The sequence below is a fragment of the Lactuca virosa genome, chromosome 1 (genome assembly GCF_052849685.1).
Source record: "Lactuca virosa cultivar CGN04683 chromosome 1, Lactuca_virosa_CGN04683_v6, whole genome shotgun sequence".
Lineage (NCBI taxonomy): Eukaryota > Viridiplantae > Streptophyta > Magnoliopsida > Asterales > Asteraceae > Lactuca > Lactuca virosa.
The window spans coordinates 268,034,996-268,048,119 of NC_136426.1; the positions used below are offsets into that span (position 1 = coordinate 268,034,996).

Below are 13,124 nucleotides of genomic sequence, written 5' to 3' on the forward strand. Positions count from 1 at the left end.
CGAAGTCATATGCAAAATAGTTATTAGACTTATCCAAGTGGGAGACTGTTGGATTAGGTGTCTAATCCCATAACTATCTTGGTATGTACTTGACCCGATTATGAGCATGGTCCTTTTGGGTTGCCTTCACCATACCAACTGATAGGATGAATTAAGGAGAAAAAGGATTAATTATGATTTATTAATATATTATATGAATAATATATTAGTCAAGAATTAATAAGAATTAATTATGTGGCTAAAAGACATTAATTAAATAAAGGGGACTAGAACTGTCAATTGTGTGATAGTTGAATATTGGGCTAATTGACTCCATAGAAGTTGGAGTGGACGAAATCTATGGGGAAACCCATTAGAATTTGTCCAATGCTTCTAAGGAGGGAGTCCATGGGCTACTTAGGGCCTAAGTAGTCAGATTAGGGTTTCCTGGTTGAAAACCCTAATAGCCTAAGTATAAAAGGTGCCTTTGGCAAGCCAAAAACGTCCCTAACCTTCTAAGAGAAACCCTAGGACGTTTTTGGTGCCTCCTCCCTCTCTCCTTGTTCATCTTGTTGCGTATGGTGTTTGTGATTCCATTAGAGGTGCAACATTTGAGGCACTAGGCTTTCAGAAGTCAATTACAAGAAGGATTCAGATTGTTATTGCAACATAACAATCAAGGTAAGATCTAAACTCTATTATTTTGTCAATTTCGATTATTGTATGCTAGATTTAAGGTTTATGAGCTTTGGATGATTATTACATGTATATTAGACAAACTAGATCCCAAGCTTTAGGGTTTGCATGTACACCATAGGATTGATGTAGTGCTCAAAACCCATCAGTTGAGTTGTGCCATGACAGCTGTCACATCAGCTGTCACTGCGGCTTAGAAGGTAGCGGAGTCTATTCGTAGGATCGGTGCTTCGCCGGTTGGCTGGTTGTTTCCATGGGAGGTCATAATTCTGTTGTATGAGGAGAAACGAGCGTGTGAGCAACCAAGGTCAGTTCTAGTTGTATTCATCTATTTATATTCGCATATAAATTTCACGTGTGGTTGTATGGTTCTAATGCTTCAACTTTAATCCTGGTGATGTATTTGTGGTAAGAGTAGAAATGGACATTATACGAATACTATGTTTATTATAATAGGATATGGCTACCAATACACTTAGTGAATCAGGATTGCATGGATTCTTGGAGGGTGCATCCCTCTTGATTTACAACTGCTAGTTGTAACAAGGCCATAATAAACCTAAGTCGTAGTGCATGCATTGTAGGGACTCTGACATGCCGAAGTGGCGTACCAGGCGCCCAGTCATTTCGCTCATTTTACGAATGGCCTCTTCCGTTCTCGGTTCTGCTAAGGCTTCCCTAGCCTTAGCCTTAATGATTTGTTGCCTTAGGGTGATCACTTCTTCCTCTAAGGAGTATAGATGGTCGGTGGGTCCTCCTGCTCTGCGGGCTGGATTGGTATTTCTCCCGATGGGTAAGGCTTGCTAAGAATTCCTATGGTGCTGCGGGATGGTCCTGTATCATCTCTAAAGAGTAAGGCTCACTGGGACTTCCTCAAGGTCCCCTACTGCTTCCATCTCCTCATCGGATATCTCGTACTCATAGTCTGTCTCCACATACTCCTCAGGTCCTAAACCTGGATCTGCCCCTTGATTCATACTAAGTTTTCCTTCGATCAACCCATTGGCCACCAGGGCCTGATAGTAAATGACACCCTGTTGGAACTCTTTCATGATGACTGCGCGAGAAACGGAGGGGTGAGAAGTGTGTAAGAAGTGTGTATGTAGATAACATTCCAAAATACTCCCATAGTATTTTAATTGTTTATGTTTGAGTTCCTTAAAAGCTTTTTGGATACAAGGTTGGTAAGTTTCTAGATTCGTAGCCCACCATGATCACTCCCGAACACATGTTGGTCGTATTTTGAATAAATATAGTTGATCAGGCTCTATTTATCCCCAATACGACTACATAACTGTCCGGGTTTAACCACGATGTTCAATTTCCTCAAGAGACTTTTAGTGTTATTGTATTGACGTACACCTAGGTATGTATTTTAATTATTTTGTTCAGAGTAGTTTAGTCCCATTGTATTTATAGTTGCATATCTTGTATGCTTAGATATGCCAGTTCACTATAAACAATGTTGTGATACCAATCTATCACACCCCCGAACCAGACGGCTGAAACGTTCGAGGGCTTGATTGACTTCAATCTTGTAGTATCATCACAGTGTATATAATTGAAACATAACATCATCATCATCACACATGTAATATTACAACTGTCATTGGTTTACATCAAAGTTTGTATTTCAATATTACATGCCAAAATATCCAAAGTATGATGAAAACAAAACATAACAAAATATCCAGGTATTCCTGCTGACCAACCTGCTCAATGATTTCCTGAGAATACAAGTTAATTTAAAAAGGTCAACATATATAATGTTCGTGAATTCATAAGCATGTTTTAGGGGAAAAAATGTTTTGTATTATTTTGTAAACACCAGAAAATCCGATATTTTCTGAAAAACGGTTTGAAATGTTTGTGTCCGATCTTGTATTAATGCATGCGGGTTTAATGTTTATGAGAATATAAAGAGAATGACCCCAGACAATCCGATGTTGTCCGTTTATAAAAATGTTGGAATCTCAACACCTGAGGTTGAGTACCAGTGCGTGTAGGTTACCGTGTTTCCATAAAAGAATATTTCCAGTAAATTTTATAATGGTGTTAATTCCTCTAAGTGAGCCGTTATAACCATACTTGATAATGACAATTTCGCCTGTCATGACGTCTGATAGACGCCGACTTGTTTAAGGTACAGTTTGTCACCCTAGACTGGCCTAGTCTAATTGTAACGAACAGCTCAGGTGTGGGGTGTAACGCCCGTGTTTCTAGGCCAGACATTAATATTGACATAATAGTCTAGGTTAACCTTTGTAACTCATTTTGAAGAAATGAAAAGGAATTATGTGAATATTATGTGAATTATGTGTTTTATGCTTAATTACTAGAATTTAATTAATTAAGAGTAAAAATGAGCGTCGAAAATAAATATTAGATAAAGCCGATATCTATTAAGAAAGTTGTAGTGGTCGTGACAATGATTCCGGATATATAAAGAATACCGAAATCCGAGTTATAACGAAGAAAATGATTTCTTCTAGGACCATGTCCTCTCCTTCCTTATCTTCCCTTTGCATTCATTCTTCGTAACGCTTCATTCGATGCCCATTGACTTTAAAAGTTGTCCCATCTCCCATGAATAGCTCAATAGTTCCATGTGAAATGTTTCATTGACCACAAATGGTCTGTACCAACGTGTCTTTCATTTTCCCGGAAAGAGCTTCATCCTTGAGTTAAAAAGTAGGACTTTTTGACTTAGTTCGAATTCTTTGTTCCCTCTTAACCTTACATTATGCAATTTCTTTGTTTTGTCCTTATACATCAAAGAGCTAGTGTATTCTTTGTTTCTTAACTCTTCCAAGGCATTCAACTACATCAAAACAGTTAGTACATAATTAGAATAATTCCAAATTACAAGTCTTTAAAGCCCAAAATGCATTGTGTTTGATTTCGATCGAAAGGTGACAATTTTTACAAAAAACAAGCTTATAACGCGTAGTACCAATTGGGGTTTTAAAAGTGATTCAAAGTGCCCATAATGCATCATTAAGCTTCTCAGACCAGACCATTCCTTACTGACAGACCTTTCAAGTATTATTTTTAATGCCCGATTTGTTACTTCGGTTTGCCGATTTGTTTGAGGGTGATAAGGTGTTGCAAACCTATGGTGTACACCACATTTTTGTAATATCTTTTCAAGTTGTTCATTGCAAAAGTGGGTTCCCCAGTCACTAATTAATTCTCTAGGCATGCCAAAATTTCATAAAATAAACTTTTTAGAAATTCAATGACAACACGTGCGTCATTAGTGGGTAAAGCATGTGCTTCCACCCAATTCGACACATAGTCGACCAATAGTAGGATGTACTTGTTATTTTGTGAGGCTGGAAATGGTCCCATAAAGTCGATTTCCCAACTATCAAACACCTCAAAAAACTTGAATGATATTTTGACGCATTTCATTGCATGAAGAGATTTTGCCCGATCGTTTACATGAATCACATTCTTTGATGAAGGTAGTTGCATCCATGAATATTGTCAGCCAAAAGATTCCCACATCGAATACTTTTTTTCCCGTGTATTGTGCTCCATGATGTCCTTCGGTAGGTCCACTATGAAAATAATGGAAGATGTCTCTTGCTTCCTTCCAAAAAACACATCTTCTTATGATACCGTCGTTGCAACTTCGGAATAGATTAGGCTCGTCCGAAAAATAGAACTTAAGGTGAGAAAATAACTTTTTTTGTTGATATAAAAGACCTTTTGGAAGGTAATTGATTGCAAGGTAGTTCACGATGTCCATGAACCAAGGCTCTTCTCCCGATATCACCATTAAGTACTCATCCGGAAAGTTATCATCAATCTCTTCTTCTTTTAATTCCTTGAGTTCCAAGTTCCTTAATTTTGAGAGATGATCGGCCACCACATTTTCTATTCCCTTCTTGTCTTTTATCTTGATGTCAAACTCTTGAAGTAATAGCACCCATTTGAACAACCTTGGTTTTGCATCTTGCTTGCTAAACAAATATTTTAAGGCAAAATGGTCAGTGAACACAATTGTTTTAGACAAGATTAAGTAAGGACGAAATTTATCAAAAGCTTAGACAACAACTAATAATTCCTTCTTCGTGGTGGTGTAGTTTTCTTGAGGCAGGTTGAGTGTTTTGCTCGCATAGTAGATTGGCTGAAAACGATTTTCAACCCTTTGTCCTAAAACTCCTCCTAATGCATAGTTCTTAGCATCACACATCAAATCAATTGGAAGGTTCCAATCTGGGGCAATCATGATCGGGGCAGTCATCAAATTTTCTTTCAAAGTTCCAAAAGCGTTCAAACAATCATTAGAAACATCAAAGTTAGCATCTTTTAAAAGCAATTGAGTTAAAGGTCTTGTTATTTTTGAAAAATCTTGGATAAACTAGAGGTAAATTCCCGCATGACCCAAAAAACTCTGCACCCCTTTCATGTTTGTTGGATGTTTTAAAGACGAAATTATATCTACATGTCAAGGTTAGATAAACAATTATCGAATGAAGAACGAAAAACATAAAAGTCGTCCATGAAGACTTCGATGAACTTCTCCACCATGTCACGAAAGATGGCAGTCATGGATCTTTGAAAAGTGGCCGGTGCGTTACATAAAACGAAAGACATCCGTCGATAAGTAAAGGCCTTGCTTTGACACATGAATGTTGTCTTTTCTTGGGCTCTTAGATCAATAGGTATTTGAAAGTAACCTGAAAATTCATCTAAGAAATAATAGAAAAGGTGACAAGATAAACGTTCGAGCATTTGATCAATAAAAGGTAAAGGAAAATGGTCTTTGCAAGTTGCATCGTTTAACTTATGATAATCGATTCACACTCGCCAACCGATTACCGTCCACTTAGGAATGAGCTCATTCTTCTCGTTTGTCACTATCGTCATTCCGCGCTTCTTTGGAACCACGTGAACCGGGTTCACCTATTGGCTATCTGAAATTGAGTAAATTATCCCAACATCCATTAACTTCATCACCTCCTTTTTCACCATTTGCTGCATGTTCAGGTTCAGTCTTCGTTATAGCTATACCACCAACTTCAAGGCTTCCTCCAAGATGATCATATGTAAACAATAAGAGGGGTTTATTCCCTTCATGTCTGTAATCTTCGATGTGTTGGATTTTTTTTTGCATTTATCCAGCACCTCAACCAAGCTTTCCTTTTCTTTAAGCTTTAGATCAGTTGCGATGATCACCAAAATTTGTTCATTATCTTCCAGGAAAGCATACTCTAAATGATCGGGTAAGAGCTTCAATTTAGATTTTTGGCTCTACTCAGTGGCCACAATGTGGGCTTCTGCTTGCCACGCCGTGGGGCTACATTATGGCCCATATGATCGTAATTTCCCTACTTCCCACGTCGTGACAGGTATTTGGCCACGCCGTAGGAGTTCTTCATACTCACTTTCTTGCAGCAGCCTCTCCATTTATTCAAGGCATGTTCGACATCAAAATCATCCTCCTTCAGAGTCATGTACCCATATGAGTTGTTCTCTTTCCATTTTTGCATTTATCTTTCCGAAAATGTATTGAAAGTATCCACCGAGAAGACCATGTCATCACTAATTTCTGAATGCTTCATGGTCGATCAACACCGAATGTTGCATCATCTCCTATACGAAGGGCCAACTTTGAATTTCTAAGGTTGATCAAGGCCCGCACGGTGCTAAGAAAAGGTCTCCTAATAATTATAGAGACTTGATTGTGTTCTTCCATGTGGAGCACCACAAAATCTGCTGCGAAGAAAAACTTGTCAATTTTAACCAAAAGGTCTTCATATATTCCTCTTGAAAATTTCACCATATTGTTGGCTAGATGCATGGCCATTTAGATTGGTTTTGGGTTCGGGAGATTCAACTTCTTGTAGAATAAATATGGCATTAGATTCACGCTAGCTCCCGAATCGGCAAGAGCGTGATTTGTGGCTAGATTCCCGAATTGACAAGGAAGTGTCAAACTCCCAGGATCTCCCATCTTCTTTGAAAGTTTTTTAAGCATAGCGGCAGAGCAATTTTCGTTTAATATCACACTTGAGGCCTCCTCCATTTTCTTTCGGTTGGTGAGAAGATCCTTCAAGAACATTTAATACTTTTGCATTTGCGCAATAGCTTCTATAAATAGGATATTGATTTGAAGGGCCTTGATGTGTTTTAGAAACTTCTTGTAATCTGTAACTTTTTGTATTGCTTTGCTCGGATAGGATATGGTAGAGGTGGCTTGTAAGCTTTGCCTGGTGCTTGTTCAGTTATTTTTTCAGATGCCCATTTCGTGGGACATTAGTCTCCAAGCAGAGGCTGCTGAGCAGGCTCCTTTTCGATGTTTTCTTCCTCCCACTGATACACATTAGACGAATTGTGACAACCGTCAAAATTCGAGTCGGTTCTAGATTTGAATAAACTTAGTTGCACATATACGCACGACACATACTGGACTTAGTGACTAGAAGCTCAGTTATAACCTACTAGAAACTTGGAAGCAACTAGAAACAATGGATAATGTACTTAGATTTCACATTGATATGTGAATTCTACAACTACTTAACTGTAGAGGCTATCCATATTCGGGTCACTCTTTGACTCGAACACCTTTTCATGAATCATATACACACATCATGCACTTGACCTAGAAGTAGAAATTAGGTCAAAGTCTCATAGAAACTTAAGTCAAAGTTGAAGACTAGGACTAGTATACTTGATTCCTCAATTTCGCTTGAATCTCGGAATCACTACATAGAATGCCAATAAACCGATAAAAATAAATTACAAACATTATTTATAACTATAAAAGAGTTATAATACCATAAGATAATTTAAAGTCTCAAATATTCTATTTATTTTGATATCCAAATTTTTACAAACTCTCAAAAACCCTAAAAACCCTAAAACTTAAATTTTATAAGGGTTAACATCAAGAATTCTATAAAAATAGTTATGAAACTTATAATATTATCTTAAAACAATTAAATTCAGGGAAATATAATCAAGGAAAATAAAAATTTAAGTCATTAACATTCATCCTTAATTTATAAGTCAAAAATCAAGGTTTCATGAATAAAAACTTGATTTTAGTGCACATTTTATATAAAATTTAGATATTTTATAAAATAACTTAAATTTTATAAAACAAAATGAATGAGAAAGGGTTATTATACTCAAAATTTCGGACCCCTCTCTTCCCATATCTCTCTCTCACACTCTCATTCTCCAACACACACACATCTCTATTCTTTCTCTCTCTAGAAAACTCTCTCTACCTTCTCTCTAATTTTTTTTCTCCAAACACCACAACCATAGCCTCTTAACCACGAAATTATGGAGATTCATAAGGGTTTTTCAAGCCACAAATAAATTTAAGGTAAAGAACATACATCTCTTGAAGATCCACAACAATGATTTAAGCCATGCATGTGCATTTTACTTCAAAAACCGACTTCTACTTCTTCATCTTCTTCAAACTTGTTTTCTTTTTGTTAAAATGGTTTTTATAACATCATGGATGTGTTTTAACACCATGCATGTATGATAAACAAGGTTGCATCTTCATGATCTTAGTGCAAAAATCGATTTTAAGGATTAAAACATCAAACTCAAGTTAAGAGTTTTTGAGAAACAAAATTTTGTTCATAAATGAATGTATACATTTTGATAAGTTTTAATCTTTTGATCTCTGAAAAAATGACTATAATATAAGTTTATCATGATTTTTTTATAAATATTTCAAAAGATTTACTCAAAGAAATGATGAAAACTCATTTTTCTAACCAATCACCATGCATGCAATCTGCCAGATTTCTTTACCTGAATTTAAATTTTTATATCTCACTCATTTCTTAACCAAAATTCGGGATTCTTTTTCTGAAATATAATATTTTGAGTTAGCTTTCAAACCCATCTGACCTCACTGGAAAATTCAAATATTTCGATTTTTAGCAATTTTTACAAAACTGTTGCTCAATCAGCCCCTTTTTGTGAATACTAGTTTTGTATTGCATGTTCAAAGATCTTATTCACCACTAAAAATCAAGGAAAAATTAACTTGAGCACTTAACATCATGTATTAAGAGGTATAAAAATATCTTGATTCAAAAGTCTTTGGAACATGTTGCAAAAATTCTCAAAGTAACATCAATAATTTTTACCAAAATCACAAGAATCAAGTTTTCTCTATAATTGTTTGAGCCTTTAGGCATGTTTTTCGACATCAAAAATAAGAAAACAATTTTTCATTGTTATTAAATTGTTTGAAGTTGCATTCTGGAAATTTTCAGCTCAATATATATTTTCTTTATTTTTACATGAAAATAATAATAAAATAGAGTGTTAAAGCATATAAAATACTTAAACTTGTAAATAAATTCTGGAAATATTTGTGGATGACCCTTTAAGTTAATAAACATCTCTCATGAAGTTTCATCGATTTTTGTTACTGTTTAGTATGGTTTTTAATTTTCTTTTTTATTTAGATCTAATAAATCATAAAACCACTTTAGGGAATGTGAAAATATTATTTCTTATTTTTCACAGCTTGTACCTTATATTTAAGACTCCGAAAAATATTTTGGGAATTTTTGAAAATGTATATCTATTTTTCTTGAATTTTTGTGTTTATAATGGACTAAAAAGAGGAAAAATAGTTTTACTCATCCAAAATCAATGAAAATTTACCAGAAACTCTTATAATATGTTAGGATGATACATAAAAATTTTGATGATTTTTATCTTCTGTATGCTATTTTTCTACTATTTTCCCAAGATTTAATACACTTAAATGTACAAAAATCAGAAAAATTGTGTTAAACTTTTTGAAAACACATATTAATATTTTTCCTAGATTATGTACACTGTAAAATAGGTACACAAAAATTACAAGAATTTTTCATGATAATTTACTATTTTTCAATGATTTTATGATTATTCATGGAATTAAATGGTGAAAAATAGTTAGACAAATCAAAAATTCAAGAAAATTTATCTTAAGGTGTTTGACTTCAATTAAAAATGAAATACAAAGTTTGGGAAAGTTTAGAACTAAATTGATTTCGTTTTGAATATTTAATCAATGGAACACCTCTATAATGTTAAATATTAATATTTCAATAATGGAAATTTTCCACTTAAATTGTTATATAACAATTGATTCTTTGAAACTTAATTTCCACAGAAAAATGTTTGTAACTTATCAATATTAAATTTTGACACATTATTGGCATAATTCTATTGTAGTAGTAAGTATACTAGTATTAGATTTCACTTAGAGACTCATTAGTGTGTAACATCGTTGTAGGAAAACGATAGTGGTACGAGTGGAGCGTAGATCAAGGCATCATTTGCATCATCTCAATGCATTGTGAGTATTCACCACTCCCCTTTTTTCGGTTTTTACGTTTTGGGGTGGAAAAGCATGTCCTAAACTATTTATGTTCGTTATATTTATTTGACTCGTATAAACTTGGTTGCTATATTTTGCATATTGTGAGTATTCACCACTCCCCTTTTTTCGGTTTTTACGTTTTGGGGTGGAAAAGCATGTCCTAAACTATTTATGTTCGTTATATTTATTTGACTCGTATAAACTTGGTTGCTATATTTTGCATATTGTGAGTATTCACGCACTCCCCTATTTTCAGTTTTTATGTTTTGGGGTGGAAAAGCATGTCCCGAAAAACTATTATTTGAATGTTGTATTTAAATTGATTTGTATCAAACATGATTGCTATTTTATTGCTATATCTCTCTATGTATGTCTATGCAACACAGAACATGAGAACTTATCGTATTAAGGCCCTTCCCTTATCTCTAACCATTAACTCTTTGAGCCAATGGTCATTATGGATAGCGCTATTAGGAATTGACAACTCCTCACTCGCCCGATTGCTGGAGTGCATGATACCATATAATCTATGGAACGATAAGCATAGATCTTGATAGGGCTTCAGTCATAGGCTTGGTTGAGAACTCATTGTTTGCTCATACACATACAAACTTGTTATTTATTATGGCAATAAACTCGTTTATCAATTATAGCAATCAACTTTGTTTCTTATTATAGCAATAAACTTTGTATCTCATTATAACAACGAACTTTTGTTACTAAATACTTATTTACTTGTTTTAGCAACAAAATTGGTTGCTTCTTATAGTAACAAACTTGTTTGCTCCTTGTAGCAATGAAACTTGATTACTCATTTTAGTAACAAACTTTATTTCCCATGAGGATATGAACGTTGCATCTCTTTTGGGCAACATACTTTATTTCTCATGATGACAACGAACTTTGTTTACACAAACTTATTTACTCATTTTAGCAATATATTTTTATCTATGGAAACTTATATCAAAATTTCATTTCGATTCATGAAACCAATATTATTTTTAAACTTGTGAGTACTCACCAACTATTTTTATAGTTGACGCTCGTTTTACATGCTTTTTCAGGAATCATCGAGTAAGTGGCACTTAGGGACACTTCAGTTTTAGGAGCATTCGCATGTGTTGTATTTCAATTTACATTGTAATTTCTTTTAAAAGTTGTTCAAACCCATTGTAAAATTGTAATGATTTTTAATACTATGGTTGGTGTTGTCTTTTAACTTTTGCTATGAAACCCTTTATACTGCCACGCCTCGTGTTTCCGCTTTAGCGGGGTGTGACACGAACCATTGTTAGCTATAAGAATTAAAGGTTTGATAATCTTAACACTTCTAGTTGTTACAGCCTTTACGTGAGCTTTGGGAAGGGTTTTTGTGTCACTTGGAACTGTTCCTGGAAGACGTTCATTGAATTGTATTGAAATTTGCCCAGTTTCTTGCTCGATGTTGCAGATCGAGGCTTGCTGATTCCGAAGGATGAAATCAGTATCATCATGTATTTTTTTCAGATGTGACCGCAAATCGGGAAAGCATTGTTTCAAAGTTGGTTTTCTTTTTGGGATCCGGTTGCTCCTTCTGATAAAAAATGTGACCTTGTTACTTTTACTTTTTCCCCCTTTCCTTCTTAAACTTATCAAATGACAGCCACTCTTTCTTAGGTTTCCTCTAATCCTTATCGTATCTATCCGCACTCGAATAGCAAGCTTGTGCCTTTCGGGTTCCATTTTCGTCAAGCTCACAATCCTTGGTTAAGTGTGGCCCGCTACAATTATCACAACCTACTTACATCGTGGGCATGGAATGACCCATTTTGGTGATGCTATGGTCCATGTTATCGAGTTTCTCCATCACTCCCGCTAAGTTCTTATTTCCTCCATCTAAACTCCCTTTGCCTCTTGTAACATCTTCATGAGGGTTGTGGTATTCTCGTGAATGCTTTGTGAATTCTTCAATTAACACCTTGATTGTAGTCGGATCCATTTTCGACATTGGTCCTTGAGAGTCAAGGAGTTGCCTCGTAGTCACGTTTATCCCATCATGAAAGATAGACACTTCTTTTTGCACATTAAGGACATCTTGAGGGCAATTCCTTAGGATTCCACTATATCTCTCCCAAGATTCATATAAAGATTCACCATCGTTTTGTTGGAAGTTTGCAATATTGTTCTTTAGTTTGGCTATCTTTGAAGGAGGGTTGCATTGCTCAATGAATACATTGCGAAGATTCGTCATTGTTGTGATTGTTCCAGGTGCAAGTAACTTTAACAAAATTTTAGCCTCTCATGTATATGTCATTGGAAGCATTCTTTGTAACACCTCATCTCGAGAAATATTTGGAACATTGAATTAGTTTGCAATGTCCAACACCTTATCAATGTGTCTAAATGCGTCTTCAAGGTCTTTCATGTAAAATGGAATATCCTTGAGAATCGAGAGAATGTGTCCCTTGAGCTTAAAGTTTGTCGCGACTAGGATTTCCGGTTGAACAAGACCCAGACGGTTGTCATCATGCATCATCTTCTTGTATTCCTCCATCGTTATTCTTGTGATGTCTATCATCTCTTCTAGCTCGCTTTTGATTTCATCTTTAAAAACATCCTCGATTTTTGTTTCTAGGTTGTACCCAATTCCTTCTTTCCGGGAGTCTTCTCAAAGCTTTCAAATTTCTCTTTTTGTAACTTGCCACTCGATTCACAAAACCTTTTACCTTTCTTTTTGTGAAATGCAGACTCCGAATATTCAAGTGGTAGAACTATTGGAAATTTTGATCCTCTAGTCATATATCACTAAAACAAAATAAAAGAAAAACAAAACCAAACAAAAATAAATAAACAAAAAACTAACAACACAATGGCCACGACGTGGACAGTGAGGTCCAGGCCGTGGCAAACGGAAAAAACAACGTGGACAGTCGGGTCCAGGGCATGGAAAACGGAAAAACAAAAAAATAAGAATTAATAAAAATAGAATACAAAATTAACTTTGTATGAAATAAATTCGACACAAAGGATCAATAAAAGCTAGCAGAATAAATTAACTATAATAAAGTCGTTGTAGTATAGTGGTACGTATTCCCGCCTGTCATGCAGG

General features: G+C 35.1%; 1 non-coding gene across 1 annotated transcript; it reads left to right on the forward strand.

The window, feature by feature from the left end:
* The first annotated feature begins 12,102 nt into the window (after positions 1 to 12,102).
* On the forward strand, positions 12,103 to 12,209 carry LOC145151811 (small nucleolar RNA R71). The gene has a single exon (XR_013732364.1). It is a non-coding gene; the product is annotated as a small nucleolar RNA R71 (small nucleolar RNA).
* Positions 12,210 to 13,124: the final 915 nt, after the last annotated feature.